Genomic DNA, 21598 nt, shown 5'->3' on the forward strand with positions numbered 1-21598 from the left:
TCCCGGATCTCCTGAAGACTCAGGAGAATGACGGCTCCGTGGACGGGGTCCGGCTCTCTGACGCCCTCACTTCGGAGCAACGCCAGGACTGCCGGAACCTCCTGCTGCAGTTCGCTGCCCTGTTCTCCCTCACCCCCGGGGTCACCCCTTGGTGTTTGCACGACGTAGACACCGGGGACAGTCCCCCTGTCCGACACCGGGCCTACCGCGTACCAGATCGGGTACGGGCCTGCATACAGGAGGAAGTGGCCAAGATGCTCACGATCGGGGTCATCGAGCCCTCGGACAGTCCCTGGGCCAGTCCGGTTGTATTGGTTCCCAAAGCCGCTGCCCCCGGCACCGCACCTGAACTGAGATTCTGCGTCGACTACCGGGGCTTGAACGCTGTCACCCGGACCGACGCTCATCCCATCCCCCGAGCAGACGAGCTGATCGACCGGCTGGGGGCCGCCCGCTACCTTAGTATCTTCGACCTAACAGCGGGCTACTGGCAGATCGGCCTCACACCCAGGGCTCAGGAACGGTCAGCCTTCTCTACCCCCGATGGCCACTATCAATTCAAGGTCATGCCCTTTGGCATGAAGAATGCCCCCGCCACGTTTCAACGCCTTGTGAACCAGGTCTTGGCGGGGCTCGAGGAGTTCAGCGCTGCCTACCTGGACGATATCGCTGTATACAGCCGCCACTGGTCCGACCACCTCCGTCACCTCCAAGAGGTCCTACAAGCCCTCCAGCGGGCTGGCCTCACCATTAAGGCCGGCAAGTGCCAAATTGGCCAAGGGTCTGTGACCTACCTTGGGCACCAAGTGGGGAGCGGGCTGGTGGCCCCACTACAACTTAAGATTGCGGCCATCCAGGCCTGGCAGCCCCCCGTCACCCAGACCGAGGTCCGAGCCTTCTTGGGGCTCACCGGCTACTACCGGCGGTTCGTGAAGGACTACTGCAGCATCGTGGGGCCCCTCACGGGTCTCACGTCCAAGAACCAACCGAAGCGGATTAACTGGACTCCTGATTGTCAAGCGGCCTTCGAGAAGCTGAAGGCCGCCCTGTGCACCGCCCCTGTGCTCCAGGCCCCCGATTACAGTCGGGAATTTGTGGTGCAGACCGACGCCTCCGACCACGGCATCGGAGCCGTCCTCTCTCAGTTGAACCCCGAAGGTCATGACCAGCCGGTGGCCTTCATCAGTCGACGTCTCCTGGCCCGAGAACAGCGTTGGAGCACCATCGAGAGGGAGGCATTTGCAGTAGTGTGGGCCCTCAAAAAGCTCCGACCCTATCTCTTCGGTACCCACTTCCGGGTACAAACCGACCATCGACCCCTGCAATGGCTGATGCAGATGCGGGGGGAGAACCCAAAACTCTTGCGCTGGTCCATTTCCCTGCAGGGAATGGACTTCACCGTGGAGCACCGACCAGGCCAAGACCACGCCAACGCGGATGGCCTGTCCCACTTTTTCCGCCTCGACGAAGAGAGTCCCCAAGGGGATGGGTGACTCTCCACGCCTTCAGCTGGGGGGGACGCATGTTGGACAGGCCACACAGATGGCTTGCTCCCTCCCCGCACGACAGGGCCCGAGCTCCGGCCCACCAGGCATACCCCCGCGACAAGCACCTGTACCCCGTCTCCCGACGGATCTTCTGCCCTCGGACCACTACTCATCACGGGGTCCAGCCCCACCGGCTTCCCCGGCCGGGTCAAGCCGCCATCTTGGGCCCTGCACCACGCGGCCGCGTGGCCTCACCCCGACCCTAACCCCGGGCCTGGCCGGCCCCGACATCCCGGCACCACCATCTACCCAGGAGGTGAGCGGACCACTTGGCAGGTCAATGGGAGAACGAGGTGTCAAGGGCTCTCCCCCGCCGGGTGCCAATCGCCCCCAGCTCCCCCAGGCACTGGCTCCACCCCCTGCTGGGTGTCTGGACACCTTCATCCCGGACCCTCCGACCTCCAAGTGCGAGGGTCCGGACATCAAAGGGGACCAGCCCTATAACTGGGGCAGCTCCGGAGCAGGAAGGCAGTTGTATCCTGGAGTCGAGAGACACCGAGTGAACTCAGCCTTGACGGTCTACTGGCGCTGCCGTAGCCCGCTCTTGTGAACCATCGTTCTGCCTGCTGGCGCTGCCGCGGCCTTCTGCAACCTCCATCCTCACCGGGACCTGCTGGCGCTGCCGTGGACCGTACAACGACCATCTTCCTGGGACCTGCTGGCGCTGCCGCGGCCCGTTGTAACGACCATCCTCACCGGGACCTGCTGGCGCTGCCGCGGACCGTACATCGACCATCTTCCTGGGACCTGCTGGCGCTGCCGCGGCCCGTTGTAACGACCATCCTCACCGGGACCTGCTGGCGCTGCCGCGGACCGTACATCGACCATCTTCCTGGGACCTGCTGGCGCTGCCGCGGCCCGTTGTAACGACCATCCTCACCGGGACCTGCTGGCGCTGCCGCGGACCGTACATCGTCCATCTTTCTGGGACCTGCTGGCGCTGCCGCGGCCCGTACCACCTAACCACCAAGCTCGAGGATTGTGAGCTCATCATCTCATCCGAACTACCTGACTGGTAAACAGACTGTCCCGCTACCCCCTTCCCTACCTTGCGAGACTCGAATCGAGGGGACCCCTGAGTCCAGACCTCCTTGTACCATTCACCCGTACCTTAAGAAGTGCTTATAAAGAACACTGAACCTTATCCGTGTGTGGTATCTGTCTGTGGGGGGGGGAAGTTACTTGTCTGTACGATCGCTGGAGACGGCTCTCCTCGGAGACCTCTCCTCCTGACCCCGGCCGACCCTCCCGGTCCGTCTACCTTTTCTAACATTCCCTCAGTTCTTTAAGGTCAGCCTCCTCGGAGACTTGATCCACGACCTGGGGCAAGGGGGAAGGCGAAGCCTTACCCTTACTGCTCCTTTTCTTGGAAGGTGTCTGGTCCGTTCTTCCAGGATCCAGCACCTGTTCAGTGGGGCATCTTTTGGCCTGTGACCTGGTCACCGCAAGGACATGTGCTGGCAAGCCTAACATTTCCATGTGAGTCCTCTGCTCCACTTCTGACCATTGTGACGTTTCCAAATCATTGCCCAACAGACATTCTACGGGGAGGTCTGAACTAACCACAACCTTTTTCGGGCCACTTACCCCTCCCCAGGAGAAATCAACAACTGCCATACTGTGATTGGTAGTGACGTTGCTGGCATTGGTCACTAGGTAACTGGTACCTAGCATGATCTGTCCAGGGTCCACAAAGTTAGGCGTCACCATGGTGACACTGGCACAAGTGTCCCTGTAGGCCTGAGCCACTTTTCCATTGATCAAAGGTGTCTGTCTGTATTTGCCCAAAGTATTGGGACTGGCATCAGGGGACATATCCATATCCCCTGTACAGACAAGGACGGCCTGAGTGAGCGTGCCGACTAAGTCGTCACTCCCCTCGGTTCCCAAGGTTAACCCAACTAATGCCTTGGGAGGCGCACTACCACTGCTGACTGTACTAGGGGGTGCAGGTGCCTTAGGGGCTGCAGTGGTAGGAGTTTGCCCTCCTTTCTTGGTGCACTCACTAAACCAGTGAGTCTTACTTTTACAGTATTGGCACCACCTTTTTGACTGGCCTTCTTGATTCTTCTTCTTCTGTGAAGCCTGACCCCCACCCTCTTTGGTTTGTTGGGGACCTGTCGAAGACTTCTGGTCATTTTGTTCGTTCTTGTTACTACCCTTCTGGTCTGCTTTCTTCTGACCACCCTGGTTCTGATTCTGGTTCTGCTTGACCCTTGTTCTGACCCATCTGTCTGCCTTCTTTCCCAATTCTTGGGGAGAGGTCAGATCCGAGTCGACAAGGTGCTGATGCAACAATTGGTTCTGACAGTTGTTTAAAATCTGTTCTCGCATGATAAGATTGTACAATCCTGTGTAATCAGTAACCTTGCTACCCAGTAACCAGCCTTCCAAAGCCTTAGTGGCACAATCAACAAAGTCAGTCCAATCCTGAGACTGAGTTTTCTGGGTGTCCCGGAACAGCACCCGGTACTGTTCCGTGGTTAGGCCGAACCCATCAATCAGTGTGTTCTTCAGGACTTGGTAGTTGTTAGCATCCTCAGCTCTCGTAGTGAGGAGCTTGTCCCTTCCTTTACCTTCAAAGGAAAGCCACAGTATAGCTGCCCACTGACTTGGGGGGACGCACTGGACAGTGCAGGCCCTCTCCAAGGCAGTTATCCACTTGTGGATGTCGTCCCCTTGTTTAAAGGGGGGCACTATTTTACTCAGATGTCTAGTGTCTATACCCCTGTCTTTCTCTCTAGGGAGAATGCTGCCACCAGTGGGATCTAACCCACTTAATTTCTGCTCTCGGGCCAGGGCAAGTCTTTCTTTGGCGAGGGCAAGTTCTTCCCGCTCGATCCTCAGATTGACTTCCCTCATCTTCGCTTCATGCTCCCTTCTCTGGGGGGACGTCATCCCTCTCTGAGAAGATGCCTGAGAGACATGTGTATGAACCGATCTGCCGGAGCCTCTGGAGAGAGACCTAGCTCGTCCGTTCCCAAGGTTAAGCCTGCTTAAGCGTGGGCCCGGGGCTCCCCCAGTTCCATTCTCATGCCTGCTTAAGTTGGTCCTTGTAAGCCTGCTGACTACCACTGGACCTTTGTCTGCCTCGTCTCCCGATAACTCGTCCTCGTCCTCCTCCTCTGTGTGGAGGTCGGGGTCACCGAGGGTTCCCTCTAAGGGAGGCATGTTCCCATCTGCACTGGGGGGACCTGTGTTAGAGGACCTCCTAGCATCGTACGCCTCTAAGAGACCTATCAGAATTGCGATGGTAGGGTTAGAACCCTGGTTTAGCTTCCTGGAGGCACACAGTTGTCTCATCTCCTTGAAGCTAAGAGTTGCATATCGTGACACGACCTGTGGAGGGTCACTGACCACTAAGGGAGTCTGCGAGGACTCTCCGTGGACCGACATGCTTGTCTAGTGAGGTGTAAGTGATGCACCTACCTACACTATGTGTTTACCTACTGGTCCCTTGCTAAGAGTTGTAGTCAGGGTGTGCTAAGCCCTGTTACACTACAACAGCCGGTTCAGTAGAACTCGGAGTATTCTAAGTTAAGTTATATGTACCTTGGTACTTATGTGATCTTTCACTGCGATATTCTTAGGATACGTGTGTGGTAAAACAACAGCAAGCTCAAATCCCACCCGCTGCTCACCAATGTGAGAAGTTGGCCTGATATGTAGTGCTCACTATTCTAGTGATCACTGTGTATCATTCCAAACGACCATTATTGATGATTGGTTGTAAGTCAACCTTATAGACCAGCTATCCTAGTAGCGTGGATACGAGCAGTCTTAGGCTAAACTCTAGAGGGCGTGTTAAGCCAGCTGTTTACCATCACATATACCCCTTGAACACCAAGTGAAAGGACACCACACAAGTTGTTATGAAAATAAAGGATATTTATTTATAACAAGACTACCCTGGCTCTTTATGAGTCAGGGAGCTAAGCACAATACGAAACTCTTAGGAAAATACTTCTGGTTGCACAATTTACACAAATGCCCGAGGGCACGAAACCATTACACTGCAAGTGGAAGGGGAGAGGTTAGAAAGTCTAAAGTTACTGATTCCGGAGTGATCCGATCAGGGGGACTTAAACGAAAAAGGAACTGGACACTTGTAAAGCGAACCTGCGATGGAGCACCGAAATGCTCGTGTTACCTAGCCCAGGGGCTGCGGCTGTAGAAGGTTCGGCAAGATGTCGGAAGTCCTCGTTGTAGTCTCAGGAGCCTGAAAGAAGAGTTGCTGGCAGGCGACCAGTGTCGATACTCGGCGAGATCCAAGCCTGGATCGGTGATAAAGGAAACCTGAAAGCAGAGGGGACTCAGTTCTCAACTGCTAGCCAGCGATCGTGCGGGTACCAGGAGGGTACCGGCTGAAGTCACCTCGACCAGGTGAGTGGATGACGTCGGACTCGACTGTTCCTCGGACCAGGAGGCGCGGCGGCGACCAGGATGGAGGGCGAGCTGTCCCACGAAGGTGTCTGCTGTCGATGATGCTGGGCCCAGGAATGGGGCAGCGGATCTTGGCAGTGGCAAGCCCACGTGGTGGAGTCAAGATGGCGTCTGGAGTGGACTAGGAGAGTCCGTGGTACTCCTCTGTTGGAGGGGAGCAAGAGCCAGTCTGGAGCAACCAGACTAGTGATGAACAATCGTGGTGCGTCGTGAAGAGGGCCACAAGCCGGTCGGCCAGTGGTCGAACAACGCGGTGAACAGCAAGGAGCGGAAGGGCCCCCACGCAGATCTCGGGGATGCTGGGGAGGCAGACTTCGATGCTGGAGCTGCTCAGGGTTAGGGCTTCTCAAACCCTAGGTGCACTCACTCGAGGGTCCCTCGGTGGGCGTGCTAGATAAGCGTCGTGCAGGTTCTGAAGATGGCCGGTCCCGCAGGTCTCGTCACACCTACGACTCTCAGCTGGGCTGATGAGGCAGGTAAAAGGTCAGAGATGGCAGGGACTCGGGTCTCGTCGAGCTGGGCAGTCTTGATCCGTAGGAGAGACTTACAGCAAACCGCCAGCGCTTAGGTGGTGCCTGCTGGTGCAGGGTGGCTACTCCTTAGCCACAAGGGAGAGTCTTCAGAAATAGTCAAGAGTTCCTTTCGTGGAAAGTGGTTCGTGATTCGGAGTTATCCGATTATCTGATTATCCAATTTGGGAAGGGGACTCGCTCCTACCTTTATTCTAAGAAAAAGGGGTTGGCCCGTGGCTAGGTTCTACCTATGGGTGGAGCCAGGAGGGGGGTGGTTACACCCCTATCCTTTGTCCGGCTTCGCGCCAGCTCAGGGGCTGGTGTGCCCCCGAAACTGGTCTGAGCCGGGCTATGCACAGTGAGCACCGGGGTGCCACTTGCAATCACCTTCCTTTCAGCCCTGCCTACCTGGAATACACAAACCCTGTCTGGGATGGTGCTAACACCGCCCTCGACAGGAAACCCTTTGTCCAAACTCCCTTCGCTGGAAGGTCTCTGTTAGAAAAGGTAGACGGACCGGGAGGGTCGGCCGGGGTCAGGAGGAGAGGTCTCCAGGGAGAACCGTCTCCAGAGATCGTACAGACAAGTAACTTCCCCCCCCACAGACAAATACCACACACGGATAAGGTTCAGTGTTCTTTATAAGCACTTCTTAAGGTACGGTTGAAGGGTACAAGGAGGTCTGGACTCAGGGGTCCCCTCGATTAGAGTCTTGCAAGGTAGGAAAGGGGGTAGCGGGACAGTCTGTTTACCAGTCAGGTAGTTCGGATGGGATGATGAGCTCACAATCCTCGAGCTTGGTGGTTAGGTGGTACGGGCCGCGGCAGCGCCAGCAGGTCCCAGAAAGATGGACGATGTACGGTCCGCGGCAGCGCCAGCAGGTCCCGGTGATGATGGTCGTTACAACGGGCCGCGGCAGCGCCAGCAGGTCCCAGGAAGATGGTCGACGTACGGTCCGCGGCAGCGCCAGCAGGTCCCGGTGAAGATGGTTGTTACAACGGGCCGCGGCAGCGCCAGCAGGTCCCAGGAAGATGGTCGAGGTACGGTCCGCGGCAGCGCCAGCAGGTCCCGGTGAGGATGAAGATTGCAGAAGGCCGCGGCAGCGCCAGCAGGCAGAACGATGGGTCACAAGAGCGGGCTACGGCAGCGCCAGTAGACCGTCAAGGCTGAGTTCACTCGGTGTCTCTCGACTCCAGGATACAACTGCCTTCCTGCTCCAGAGCTGCCCTAGTTATAGGGCTGGTGCCCTTTGATGTCCGGACCCTCGCACTTGGAGGTCGGAGGGTCCGGGATGAAGGTGTCCAGACACCCAGCAGGGGGTGGAGCCAGTGCCTGGGAGAGCTGGGGGCGATCGGCACCTGGCGGGGGAGAGCCCTTGCCACCTCGTTCTCCCATTGACCTGCCAAGTGGTCCGCTCACCTCCTGGGTGGATGGTGGTGCCGGGATGTCGGGGCCGGCCAGGCCCGGGGTTGGGGTCGGGGTGAGGCCACGCAGCCGCGTGGTGCAGGGCCCAAGATGGAGGCTTGACCCGGCCGGGGAAGCCGGTGGGGCTGGACCCCGTGATGAGTAGTGGTCCGAGGGCAGAAGATCCGGCGGGAGACGGGGCACAGGTGCTTGTCGCGGGGGTATGCTTGGTGGGCCGGAGCTCGGGCCCTGTCGTGCGGGGAGGGAGCAAGCCCTCTGTGTGGCCTGTCCAACATGCGTCCCCCCCAGCTGAAGGCGGGGAGAGTCACCCATCTCCTTGGGGACTCTCTTCGTCGAGGCGGAAAAAGCGGGACAGGCCATCCGCGTTGGCGTGGTCTTGGCCTGGTCGGTGCTCCACGGTGAAGTCCATTCCCTGCAGGGAAATGGACCAGCGCAAGAGTTTTGGGTTCTCCCCCCGCATCTGCATCAGCCATTGCAGGGGTCGATGGTCGGTTTGTACCCGGAAGTGGGTACCGAAGAGATAGGGTCGGAGCTTTTTGAGGGCCCACACTACTGCAAATGCCTCCCTCTCGATGGTGCTCCAACGCTGTTCTCTGGCCAGGAGACGTCGACTGATGAAGGCCACCGGCTGGTCATGACCTTCGGGGTTCAACTGAGAGAGGACGGCCCCGATGCCGTGGTCGGAGGCGTCGGTCTGCACCACAAATTCCCGACTGTAATCGGGGGCCTGGAGCACAGGGGCGGTGCACAGGGCGGCCTTCAGCTTCTCGAAGGCCGCTTGACAATCAGGAGTCCAGTTAATCCGCTTCGGTTGGTTCTTGGACGTGAGACCCGTGAGGGGCCCCACGATGCTGCCGTAGTCCTTCACGAACCGCCGGTAGTAGCCGGTGAGCCCCAAGAAGGCTCGGACCTCGGTCTGGGTGACGGGGGGCTGCCAGGACTGGATGGCCGCAATCTTAAGTTGTAGGGGGGCCACCAGCCCGCTCCCCACTTGGTGCCCAAGGTAGGTCACAGACCCTTGGCCAATTTGGCACTTGCCGGCCTTAATGGTGAGGCCGGCCCGCTGGAGGGCTTGTAGGACCTCTTGGAGGTGACGGAGGTGGGCGGACCAGTGGCGGCTGTATACAGCGATATCGTCCAGGTAGGCAGCGCTGAACTCTTCGAGCCCCGCCAAGACCTGGTTCACAAGGCGTTGAAACGTGGCGGGGGCATTCTTCATGCCAAAGGGCATGACCTTGAATTGATAGTGGCCATCGGGGGTAGAGAAGGCTGACCGTTCCTGAGCCCTGGGTGTGAGGCCGATCTGCCAGTAGCCCGCTGTTAGGTCGAAGATACTAAGGTAGCGGGCGGCCCCCAGCCGGTCGATCAGCTCGTCTGCTCGGGGGATGGGATGAGCGTCGGTCCGGGTGACAGCGTTCAAGCCCCGGTAGTCGACGCAGAATCTCAGTTCAGGTGCGGTGCCGGGGGCAGCGGCTTTGGGAACCAATACAACCGGACTGGCCCAGGGACTGTCCGAGGGCTCGATGACCCCGATCGTGAGCATCTTGGCCACTTCCTCTTGTATGCAGGCCCGTACCCGATCTGGTACGCGGTAGGCCCGGTGTCGGACAGGGGGACTGTCCCCGGTGTCTACGTCGTGCAAACACCAAGGGGTGACCCCGGGGGTGAGGGAGAACAGGGCAGCGAACTGCAGCAGGAGGTTCCGGCAGTCCTGGCGTTGCTCCGAAGTGAGGGCGTCAGAGAGCCGGACCCCGTCCACGGAGCCGTCATTCTCCTGAGTCTTCAGAAGATCCGGGAGGGGTTCGGAGTCTTCCTCTGCCCCACTGTCCGTAGCCATCAGGAGGCTGAGTTCTGAGCGCACAAAGTGTGGTTTGAGTCGGTTGGTGTGAAGGACCCGAAGGGGGTTCCGGGAGGTCCCCATGTCGATGAGGTAAGTGACGGGGCTTTTGCGCTCGACCACTTTGAAGGGCCCCGTCCACTTATCTTGCAAGGCACATGGTTCGGTGGGGGACATCACCCATACCTGCTGACCAGGCTCGAATTCAACGGAGGAGGCATTGTGATCATACCACCTCTTCATGTCCTCCTGGCTGGCCTCGAGGTTCGCCTTGGCCATCTCCCTGAAGCGCCGGCTCTGGTTTCGTAGGGCCAGGATGTATTTGAAGACGTCTGGAGGGGTTGTTAGGGGGGCCATCTCCCAACCTTCCTTGACTAGGCTGAGGGGCCCTCGCACAGGGTGCCCGTACAGGAGTTCGAAAGGGCTAAAACCAAGGGACTTCTGGGGAACTTCCCGGTAGGCGAAGAGGAGGCACGGGAGTAGTACATCCCACTGGCGACGGAGGGGCTCTTCCAATCCCCCAATCATCCCCTTGAGAGTGCGGTTAAAACGCTCCACTAGTCCGTTCCCTTGGGGGTGATAGGGGGTCGTGAATCTGTAGGTGACCCCGCATTGTTGCCAGAGGGACTTCATGTATTTGGATATGAAATTCGTGCCTCGGTCGCTGACGACTTCTCGGGGGAAGCCTACCCGGGAGAAGATCCCCATTAGGGCCCGGCCAACCACCGGAGCTGTCACGGTCCGTAGGGGCACCGCCTCGGGGTAGCGGGTGGCATGGTCCACTAGCACTAAGATGAACCTGTGTCCTTGTGCCGTGCGGGGGTCCAGAGGCCCCACAATGTCTATCCCCACCCTCTCGAACGGGGTGGTGACCACAGGGAAGGGTTGCAGAGGGGCTTTCAGCTTCCGACCACTCTTCCCGCTGGCTTGGCATGTGGGGCAAGATCGGCAGTGGTTCAGGACGTCATTCCTCATTTTCGGCCAGAAAAAGTGGGTCACTAGGCGACTGTACGTTTTGTCCTGGCCCAGGTGTCCAGCCAGGGGGACATCGTGGGCTAAGTTGAGCAGAAAGTCTCTGAAGCGGAGGGGTACCACCAGAACTCGACCGGCCCCCAGCTCGGCGATTCTTTGCTCGCTGTAGAGCAGGTCGTTATCCCAGTAGACCCAGTGAGTTCCGGTGGCGTCCCCTGCGTTTTGGGCGCTGGCTTGTTGGCGGAGTCCCTCGAGGGAGGGACAGGTCTTTTGTTCCTGGCGGAACTGTTCTTGGGTGGGCCCCCCTTCTTGACGCCACTGAGCCAGATCCGGAAGGTCCTGGGGTTGCGTGTCCTCTTTGGTCGTCGGGTCCGGGAGGCCGGCCTCGCCGTTGCCCTCTACTGGGGCGACCGGGGGCGGAGGTGCTGGCCATTCGGGTTCGTCTGATCGGGGGGCGGCACGGGCGGCCATGGACCGGGTGGTTATGCAGGCCCAGTCCGGGAGGCCCAGCATCCCCAGGTGCTCTCTTCTCTCGACGGTGGCCCACGGGGAACTCTCGAGATCATTCCCCAGGAGACAGTCCAAGGGGGCATCGTCCCGGACCGTCACTTTCAGCAGGCCGGAGACCCCTCCCCATTCGAATGGGACGCAGGCCATTTTACACATACTCTCAGAGTTATCTGCCGAGCGGACGGGGCAGAGAATGTTCGGCAGGATCTGCTCGGGCTTCACCAGGTGACAGCGGACGGCCGTCGCACTGGCGCCGGTGTCACGCAGGGCCTCGGCCCTCTGTCCATTAATGGTCACCCACTGACCGTATTTCCTGGTGTTGGCGGGTAGGGGAGCCCGCGGGACCATGTCTCTTCCCCCTAAGCACGCCAGGACCATGGCGGCCGGTTCCCACCCTTGCTGGGCCGGCTCAAACTCTTCGGGTTCCTCCGATAATCGCTCTTCCCCCAGGGCGGCGGCCGCTACCTGGCGGGGTTTGGGTGTTTGGTTTAGCGGGCAGCTCGGGTCATTGGCGTAGTGGCCTAGTCGCTGGCACCGGTGGCACGTGACGTTGGCTCGGAACCCGGGCCGCAACGGGGGGTTGCCCCGGCCGGCCGGAGGCGGGGTGCTGGCCACGGGGGTTGCTGGCAAGGCGTCTCTCCCTCGACCCTGGCCCCCTCCTCCTCCCCGAGGACGGTGCTGGCCTTGGCTGCTTCTGTTCTGGTCGTGTGGCCCTTTCCGGCCCACTCGGGTGCTTTCCCATCGGTCAGCTTCGGCGGCGAGCTGCCGGGGGTCAGTCAGCTTACTGTCGAGGAGGTGCTGCCTGAGCTCGACGAAACAGTTGTTTGACAGGTGCTCCCATACCATAAGGTTGAAGAGTTGTTCGTAGGTGGTGACCTGACTCCCCTTGATCCAACCCTCGAAGGCACGGCTGAAATAGTTCACGTATTCTACCCAAGTTGTACCTGGGATCCGGGTGCAATCTCTGAACCTCTGGCGGTACATCTCGGGTGTGAGGCCGTAGCGGGTGAGGAGGGCAGCCTTCATGTGGTCGTAGGACGACATTTGGTGATCTGGGAGCTGCAGTAGGGCATCGCGACCCTCGTTGATAAACCTCCCCCAAAGTCCGGCTCCCCAATCACTCCGGTCGATCCGGTGGGAGGTCATGGCGATCTCATAAGCTTTAAACCATTGCTGTATGTCGTCTTCTCGGACATACTCGCGGACAACATCCTTGGGGATATGGACTTTTTTCTCAATTGGCCCCGGGGTGTGTGGTCGCTCAGGCACCCCCAGTTCCTTATTCTGTTTTCGCAGTTCTATCTCCGCTAGTCGGCGCTCGTGCTCGAGCGTTATTTTTTTCTCTTCCAGCTCTCTCTGTCTCTGCTTTTCTTCTCGTTCCTCTCGAAGCCGCATATGCTCGAGGTTGAGTTTTTGTTCAGCTAACTTGAGTTCCCCATCCATCTTGAGTCGTGCCATCTCCAACTCGTGTAATCTGATTCTGTCTCTTTCTCGGATATCCTCCTGTGAGAGGCCCGTTCCCCGCTCCTCGGGAGCCGTGGCGTTCCCCTCTGGTGTGATGCTGTTTTGGTCTGGTGTGACGCTGCTTTGGTCGGAGGGTCCTGCGACCCCAGTTTCTGTCCATGACTCAAGGGCGCGCTTTAGATCATCCTTGGTACTTAGGCCGGTGGTAGCAATGCCAAGTTCTATGCAAAATTGTCTCAGTTCGCGGTGGTTGTATTCTTCCAATTTCTCCATTTGGAATTTCTCGGTGGGGCTGCTATCTTTGGTCGACATCGTGTTTTTGTCGTGGGGTGAGCTACTCTCTGTACGATTACGCGTTGATTCGGATCGCGCCGCTGGCCACCAATGTTAGAAAAGGTAGACGGACCGGGAGGGTCGGCCGGGGTCAGGAGGAGAGGTCTCCGGGGAGAACCGTCTCCAGCGATCGTACAGACAAGTAACTCCCCCCCCCCACAGACAAATACCGCACACGGATAAGGTTCAGTGTTCTTTATAAGCACTTCTTAAGGTACGGTTGAAGGGTACAAGGAGGTCTGGACTCAGGGGTCCCCTCGATTAGAGTCTTGCAAGGTAGGAAAGGGGGTAGCGGGACAGTCTGTTTACCAGTCAGGTAGTTCGGATGAGATGATGAGCTCACAATCCTCGAGCTTGGTGGTTAGGTGGTACGGGCCGCGGCAGCGCCAGCAGGTCCCAGAAAGATGGACGATGTACGGTCCGCGGCAGCGCCAGCAGGTCCCGGTGATGATGGTCGTTACAACGGGCCGCGGCAGCGCCAGCAGGTCCCAGGAAGATGGTCAACGTACGGTCCGCGGCAGCGCCAGCAGGTCCCGGTGAAGATGGTTGTTACAACGGGCCGCGGCAGCGCCAGCAGGTCCCAGGAAGATGGTCGAGGTACGGTCCGCGGCAGCGCCAGCAGGTCCCGGTGAGGATGAAGATTGCAGAAGGCCGCGGCAGCGCCAGCAGGCAGAACGATGGGTCACAAGAGCGGGCTACGGCAGCGCCAGTAGACCGTCAAGGCTGAGTTCACTCGGTGTCTCTCGACTCCAGGATACAACTGCCTTCCTGCTCCGGAGCTGCCCTAGTTATAGGGCTGGTGCCCTTTGATGTCCGGACCCTCGCACTTGGAGGTCGGAGGGTCCGGGATGAAGGTGTCCAGACACCCAGCAGGGGGTGGAGCCAGTGCCTGGGAGAGCTGGGGGCGATCGGCACCTGGCGGGGGAGAGCCCTTGCCACCTCGTTCTCCCATTGACCTGCCAAGTGGTCCGCTCACCTCCTGGGTGGATGGTGGTGCCGGGATGTCGGGGCCGGCCAGGCCCGGGGTTGGGGTCGGGGTGAGGCCACGCAGCCGCGTGGTGCAGGGCCCAAGATGGAGGCTTGACCCGGCCGGGGAAGCCGGTGGGGCTGGACCCCGTGATGAGTAGTGGTCCGAGGGCAGAAGATCCGGCGGGAGACGGGGCACAGGTGCTTGTCGCGGGGGTATGCTTGGTGGGCCGGAGCTCGGGCCCTGTCGTGCGGGGAGGGAGCAAGCCCTCTGTGTGGCCTGTCCAACAGTCTCCCAGCAGCAGGAGGTCAGACTTGTGTCTGGTGGCAGCATCCATTTTGTGATACTGAGGCTTGAGTCAACTTTAACCGGGGTTCAGGGTTACTTCCATGTCGTGCCCCTCTAGAAGGGGGGAATGCTAACCCCGTCGCCAGAACTAGCGAGGGGTTCGTATTCCAATTCGTATGACACCTTACTCGACATGTGTAGGTGATGCGATGCCAAAGTTAGCAAATAGTTGGCCCGCGTCACCATGGAACGGCTATTAGGACTTGGTTCCGCAAGCCGTCGACGGGCTCAGCTCGCGCCAGAGCACCATCCCACATGACTCCCCGCACTCTGCCTTCAGGATTGATAAGGCCTGCCATAGGAGTGGCTGATAGGAATCCATGTGTCCATTTTAGGGTTAGGTGTAGGAATACTACACCTACAGCAACGGGTGATTACACCACGTGGCCCCAGCTGTCGTGCAGCCAGTTGTGTCAGATTTGGGCGGCCATTCCAGGGGTGGCATAATACATGCTGCAGCCCCTGGTAGGCCCTGGGTACACCGATGCCCTGGATACCTGTGGTATGCTGAGACAGGGACTGACAAGGCGGCCCAGTTCCAATTAGTGGATGCACCTAATGTACATGTGTGTTAATTTCGAGAGAGAACAGCTAGGCTGTGGGTCTGATTGGCAGGCCCACAGCCGGGGAAAGTCGTAAACCAATGAAGCAAAAGCAAAAAAATCTGGGTGATCCTAGGATTGCAGACCCTACTCTCCTACAGCGGACACTTGTGTAGGGGTGCAATGGACCAGGATGGGGAGGGGCAAACACTTGAGTAGGGGTGCAATGGATCAGGACAGCGAAGGTGCGGACACTTGAGTAGGGGTGCAATGGAGCAGGACAGGGAGGGGCGGATACTTGAGTAGGGGTGCAATGGATCAGGACAGGGAGGGGCAGACACCTGAGTAAGGGTGCAGTGGAGCAGGACAGGGAGGGGCGGATACTTGAGTAGGGGTGCAATGGATCAGGACAGGGAGGGGCGGGTACATGAGTAGGGGTGCAATGGACCAGGATGGGGAGGGGCGGACACTTGAGTAGGGGTGCAGCAGGTGACAGGGAGGGGCGGATACTTGAGTAGGGGTGCAATGGATCAGGACAAGGAGGGGCAGATACTTCAGTAGGGGTGCAATGGATCAAGACAGGGAGGGGCGGATACTTGAGTAGGGGTGCAGTGGATCAGGACACGGAGGGGCGGATACTTGAGTAGGGGGGCAGTGGACCAGGAGAGGGAGGGGTGGATACTTGAGTAGGGGTGCAGCAGGTGACAGGGAGGGGCGGATACTTGAGTAGGGGTGCAATGGATCAGGACAAGGAGGGGCAGATACTTCAGTAGGGGTGTAATGGATCAGGACAGGGAGGGGCGGATACTTGAGTAGGGGTGCAATGGATGGGAACGGGGAGGGGCAGGCACTTGAGTAGGGGTGCAGCAGGCGACAGGGAGGGGCAGATACTTGAGTAGGGGTGCAATGGATCAGGACAGGGAGGGGCGGATACTTGAGTAGGGGTGCAATGGATCAGGACGGGGAGGGGCAGACACTTGAGTAGGGGTGCAGCAGGTGACAGGGAGGGGCGGATACTTGAGTAGGGGTTCAATGGACCAGGATGGGGAGGGGCGGACACTTGAGTAGGGGTTCAATGGATCAGGACAGGGAGGGGCGGAAACTTGAGTAGGGGTGCAGTGTATCAGGACAGGGAAGGGCGGACAATTGGGTAGGGGAGCAATGGATGAGAACGGGGAGGGGCGGACACTTGAGTAGGGGTGCAGCAGGTGACAGGGAGGGGCGGATACTTGAGTAGGGGTGCAATGCATCAGGACGGGGAGGGCCAGACACTTGAGTAGGGGTGCAGCAGGTGACAGGGAGGGGCGGATACTTGAGTAGGGGTGCAATGGACCAGGATGGGGAGGGGCAGATACTTGAGTAGGGGTGCAATGGATCAGGAAAGGGAGGGGCAGACACTTGAGAAGGGGTGCAGTGGATCAGGACATGGAGAGGCGGACACTTGTGTAGGGGTGCAATGGACCAGGATGGGGAGGGGCGAACACTTGAGTAGAGGTGCAATGGATTATGACAGCGAAGGGGCGGACACTTGAGTAGGGGTGCAATGGATCAGGACAGGGAGGGGCGGTGTGAGACCGGCCTCACGGCGTTGCCCTCTCCATCATCCAGCCAACCTGCAACCACCCTCAAGACACGACATCTCCGGCTCCGGACGCCCAGCCACCCCCGCTCCGCGGGCCGGCCAGAGGCCTGACAGACTCAAACACCCTACCACGCATGTCCACCCGAGGGAGCGGGAACCCTCGAGCCAGACCCAGAGGCGCCAGCCCAGTCACACCTCGGGTCGCCTTCCCCGGGAGGACTCGATCGGCCACCAGGCCCCTGGGGAGCAGGCGCCTCCCCTGCCGAGCGTCTGGGGTCCCTCCCAGACCCACCTGAAAAGACTAAAAGACTGAGCGGCAGGAAATCCCGCCGAACCCCCTCCGTCACCCCCGTCCCCCCTCTGCGAGGACTCCGGACTTCAAAGAGCCAGCGGAGTATAACAAGGGGTGCCGGAGGAACGAAAGTAGAGAAGACCTGGAACCATCTGAGCCTGCTGACGCTGTCGCGGCTCCTGAACGCTGAAATCACCTGGGCCTGCTGAGTGACTCGCGGCCTCTTGCTATTGAACCACCTGAGCCCTGCGGACGAGGTCGCGGCTCTCGAGCACTGAACCACCTAGGCCTGCTGAGTGACTCGCGGCCCCCAGCTACTGAACCATCTGAGCCCTGCTGACGGAATCGCGGCTCCTGAACTCCGACCACCTGTGCCTGCTGAGAGACTCGCGGCGCTCCGCTTGAGGACGACTCGGGAAGAGATCGCCCAGAGACACGACACCCTCCAGCTCGAGGATTGTGAGCTTCCGCAGGGTATTTCGCAGAGACACTATCTTGAAAGACTGTCCCGCTACCCCCATTCCCCACGACTAACTTGTGGTACGTTGTGCCACTGCTGTATCATTTGCCTTTTGGGTCATAAAGATCCCTTGAAATCATCGATAAAGAACCTATCGTCCTACAAAGCATACGTGTGGTGTCCCTCTGTTCGCAGTGCCGTTCAGGGTGTGCGCGCCTGGTTCGGCTTACTTGGGAGAGGTGGGTCAAAGGGGTGGGCCAGACGTGTATCGAACCCCCCTCCGGCGAACGCCTTTCCAACATTTGGTGGCAGACGACGGGATCCGAGCCGACACCGAAAGAGAGCGTGCAGTGAACGACTGACGCACTACCAAACAGAGATGGAAGGAGAAACCTCCCTGGGTGCCGCAGGTACCGAAATAAGCTCACCGTTCCGAGAGGATCAATTGGACTATTACACGCATAGGGAACTAAAACAGTTTTGCAAAGACCTTGGCATCGCTACCACCGGACTAAGCACAAAGGAAGACTTCCAGAAAGTACTGAAAGCCTGGGTCGAGACGGGGGCGCCCCCGACCCAAACGGAAAGAGACTCTACCCATGAACAACCAAGCACCCCGGCGAGAAACAACGGGCCAGAGGGGAACCTGTCCCCCGAGGAACTAGCGGACCGGGAGAGAAGCCGCAACCACGAACTGGAACTGGCAAAACTAAAAATCGAGGGAGAGATAAAACTGGCAGAGAAGAAGTTAGCCGTCGAGCAGTTGCGGCTACAAGGGGAACTCGAAGAGAAGAGACTCCAAAGGGAGCACGACAAAAAGAAACTCCAGCTAGAACATGAGCGCGGCCTGAAGGAGATTGAGTGGCGGGCCAGGAATGAAAAGTCACAGCCACCCGGGAATCCACCGCCCGCTCCCACCGGGGAAACCAAAGTTCACATCCCCAAGGATGTGGTAAAGGAGTATTATAAGAACGATGATATCCAGCAGTGGTTTAAGGCCTATGAAGTCGCCATGACCTCACATCGAATCCCGCAAAAGGATTGGGGGGCTGGCCTATGGGGCCGGTTCTTAAGCGAAGGAAGGGACACTCTGCTCGATCTGCCCTCCGCGGTCATGAACTCCTACAGCCACATGAAGGAAGCCCTCGTGGGCCGGTATGGACTCACCCCCGAAATGTACCGACAACGGTTCCGAGATTGCAAAAAGATACCGGGCACCACGTGGGTCGAATACGTGAACTTTTACAGCCGCGCCTTGGACGGCTGGATCAAGGGCAGCAAGGTCTCCACCTTCGAAGAACTGTTCGATCTGATCGCCTGGGAGCATTTAGCGGCCAATTGCTTTATAGAACTGCGCCAGCATCTCCTAGACAGTAAGCTTACCGACCCTCGGAAGCTGGCCGCTGAGGCTGATCGTTGGGTGAACACCCGGGCCACCCGGGGCCCTGTGGGGGACTACGGCCGCAACAGTCAGGGTCCCCCCCGCCAGAGGGGCGGAGGGAACCACGGCCGACCAAGAGACTTTGCCGGGGGGTCCTCCACCAGCCCCCCCAGCAGCCCACCAGCGGCGGGGTTGGCCCAGTCTCCCGCCAGCACCGGAGCCCCAGGACGACCCGGTCCACGAGCTAGGCTCACCTGCTTCCGCTGCCAGCAGACCGGGCACTACGCCAATGACCCCCAGTGTCCCCAGTATCAGCGAACCACGACGACCAACCCCACGGCCCGGCAGATGGCCTCCGTGGCTCTGGGGGAAGAAATGGAAGACTCCGAGGAATGGGAACCGGCGGCCATGGCCCTGGTCTCCCTTGGTGATCGTGAAATGGTCCCCGGGACACCCTTGCCCGCCAACACAGAAAAGTACCGACAGCGGGTGACCATCAACGGCCACCGAGTCGAGGGCCTCCGCGACACCGGGGCGAGTGTCACCGCGGTCCACCGCAGCCTAATTTCAGAAGACCAGATCCTGGCCGGGGCCCTCTGTCCGGTCATATCCTCCGACAATTCTGAGAGCCTCTGCCAGATGGCCCTGGTGCCCTTCGAGTGGGGAGGGGTCTCCGGAGAACTGAAGGTAGCGGTCCGGACCTCGCAGCCCGTAGACTGCCTCCTGGGCAACGACCTGGAGAGTTCCCCGTGGGGGCAGGTAGAACGAAGAGCCCACCTGGAGATGATGGGCCTACCAGAATGGGTCTGCGCCACCACGCGCTCCATGACCGCACGATTGCCTCTCTCCAAGGGCGGGGAAGCCCTCTTACCGAACACTGTCCCCGAGAGCAGGGACCCCCTACCAGAAGCAGACCACCCTCCTTCCGAGGGGGAAGGAGACACTAACCCAGGGGAAGGACCGGAACCTTCCGCCCCAGAGGCCCCGATGGAACTCGAAGAACTGCCCGAGTTGGCCCAGTGGCGCTGCGAAGGGGGGCCCTCCCGCGAAGAGTTCTGCCAGGAACAGACCACTTGCCCCTCCCTCGAGGGACTTAGACAACAAGCCGCAGCCCAGGTCGCCGGTGACCAAACCGGAACCCATTGGGTCTATTGGGACAATGGCCTCCTCTACAGCGAGCAGAAGTCCGCAGAGCTAGGCGCAGCACGAGTACTGGTGGTACCCCTGCGGTTCCGGAGCCTCCTCCTGGGCCTGGCCCACGATGTACCCTTGGCAGGACACTTAGGCCAAGACAAGACATACCAGCGATTGGTGACCCACTTCTATTGGCCCAAGATGCGGGCGAATGTAGAAACACACTGCAGGTCCTGCCTCACGTGCCAGGGCAGTGGGAAGAGTGGCGGAAAGCGCAAGGCCCCCTTACAACCATTCCCCGTTGTGAGTACCCCATTCGAGCGGGTCGGCATCGACATCGTGGGACCCCTGGACCCGAAGACCGCTCAGGGCCACAGATTCATCCTTGTCCTGGTGGACCATGCCACCCGCTACCCCGAAGCCATCCCCCTCCGCACCGTGACGGCCCCCGTGGTGGGCCGGGCTCTCATGGGGATCTTCTCCCGTGTCGGATTTCCCCGCGAGGTTGTGAGTGATCGCGGCACGAACTTTATATCCCGCTACATGAAGTCCCTGTGGCAGCAGTGCGGAGTCACGTATAAGTTCACGACCCCCTACCACCCCCAGGGCAACGGCCTGGTGGAACGCTTCAACAGAACTCTAAAGGGAATGATCCTGGGCCTCGAAGAGCCCCTACGCCGGAAGTGGGACATCCTCCTCCCTTGCCTCCTGTTCGCATACCGGGAGGTTCCCCAAAAGTCTCTGGGGTTCAGCCCCTTCGAACTGCTGTACGGACATCCCGTCCGAGGGCCCCTGAGCCTGGTCAAAGAGGGCTGGGAGACAAGCCCCCGGGGGACACCCCCTGATGTGTTCCGCTACATCCTGGCACTCCGCAACCAGACGAGGAAGTTTAGAGAACTTGCAGAGGCTAACCTCGAGGCCAGCCAAGAAGAAATGAAGCGCTGGTATGACCAAAACGCAACCCTGGTCGAGTTCCAGCCGGGCCAGCAGGTTTGGGTCATGGCCCCGGTGAAACCCTGCGCCCTACAAGACAAATGGACTGGTCCCTTCAAGGTGGTCGAACGGAAGAGCCAGGTCACGTATCTGGTCGACGTACAGTCCCCACGGAACCCCCTCCGGGTCCTCCACGTAAACCGTCTCAAGCCCCACTTTGTACGGACAGAATTGAGTTTGCTACTGGCCACCGATGAGGGGGCAGAAGAAGACACCGAACCCCTGCCCGACCTCCTGTGCACGAAAGAACTGGACGGGTCCGTGGAGGGAGTGAAACTGTCGGCCACCCTCACTCCCCGACAGGCCGACGACTGCCGCCAGCTGCTCGGACAATTCGCAGACCTCTTCTCCCTCATTCCAAGGGTGACCGACTGGTGTGTCCACGACGTGGACACTGGCGACTGCCCGCCTGTGAGACACCGAGCCTACCGGGTGCCTGACCGAGTCCGCACCTGCATCAAGACCGAAGTACAGAAAATGCTCACCCTAGGAGTCATCGAGCCCTCCGACAGCCCCTGGGCCAGCCCGGTGGTTCTGGTCCCGAAGGCGGCCTCCCCAGGGGCCGCCCCCGAACTAAGATTCTGTGTAGACTATCGGGGGCTCAACGCGGTCACCCGCGCAGACGCTCACCCTATTCCCCGAGCCGACGAGCTCATCGACCGCCTGGGGGCCGCCCAGTTCCTCAGCACTTTCGACCTGACCTGCGGATACTGGCAGATCGCTCTCACGGAAGGAGCGAAAGAGCGCTCTGCCTTCTCCACGCCAGCTGGCCACTACCGCTTCAGGGTCATGCCGTTCGGAATGAAAAACGCCCCCGCCACGTTCCAGCGGTTGGTGAACAAGGTCCTGGCCGGAC

The sequence above is a fragment of the Triturus cristatus genome, chromosome 5_2 (assembly GCF_964204655.1).
Source record: "Triturus cristatus chromosome 5_2, aTriCri1.1, whole genome shotgun sequence".
Classification (NCBI taxonomy): Eukaryota; Metazoa; Chordata; class Amphibia; order Caudata; family Salamandridae; genus Triturus; species Triturus cristatus.